At 33.7% G+C, this 932-nt stretch overlaps 1 pseudogene; it reads left to right on the top strand.

Moving 5' to 3' along the window:
* Window positions 1-932, top strand: part of LOC110419846 (uncharacterized) — a 4345-nt pseudogene that overhangs the window by 2790 nt on the left and 623 nt on the right.

Genomic DNA, 932 nt, shown 5'->3' with positions numbered 1-932 from the left:
TTTGCAATAATATCAATAAAGGTTGTTTGAAATTACTTGATCTTTTGAATAATCTATTTTTTAGAGTGGTTCCTGATTATTTTGCACAATTTCCAAATCGAAAATCTTTGAATTTGATTGAAAACAATTTGTGAGGTCCAAATTCTGAGCTCCTTGAATTACTTAATCATGGTGTTTAATCCACCGTTAAGAAAACTAATATGTGCCCATGAAACTTCATCTCAATGACAAAAGAAGAGTCGGTAATTTGATCCAGTTAATCAATTTGTTAGTTGATTCACTGGTTCCTTATAGCATTAGGTGTAATAATTATTTACTTTATGGCATTAGAAAACACAATTATGGGTTTAAATATTAAGAACAAAAAAGAAAGTCAATCTTACAAATGGTTTTCCACCACAACAAAATAATTAACTAACTTATGGAGCAGCTTTATTTAAGGAGGGCATTGCCTGAACTCTTAGTCCCAAAAAACACGACACAATCACACTGTCATTGTTATAATTTAGGCAATTTTGTGTTGCTTGATGATATGGTTATGATGACAGGTGAGAGGTCGCTGCTTCTCCTTCTAGTTTTGTCAAATACTTCTATACAAAAAGCAAACCGCAGTTTGCAAATTCCTCCACTGGGTTTCTCATATGGTTTGCAGTCCTTAATCCTTTCCAAAAACAAGTTTTTCAGTTCAATATGCAGTTTTTCCTATACCGAAGACTTGAAGTTGGTAGATCTCTTGAATAATCAATATTCTGGGGTGGTTCCTGACTGTTTTGCACAATTCCCAAATTTACTAGCTTTGAATTTGGCTGACAACAATTTCTCAGGCCCAATTCCAAGTTCCTTGGGATCTTTGGCTTCTCTCAAAATGCTCAATTTACATGGTAATAGATTCTCGGGAAAATTACCTTCATCTTTACAGAATTGTGTAAAGC

The sequence above is a fragment of the Theobroma umbraticum genome, unplaced genomic scaffold, assembly GCF_002168275.2.
Source record: "Theobroma umbraticum cultivar Fairchild unplaced genomic scaffold, ASM216827v3 scaffold_67.0, whole genome shotgun sequence".
NCBI lineage: Eukaryota > Viridiplantae > Streptophyta > Magnoliopsida > Malvales > Malvaceae > Theobroma > Theobroma umbraticum.
The sequence above is the reverse complement of the archived record's forward strand: the minus strand, read 5'-3'. Positions and strand labels throughout refer to the sequence as shown.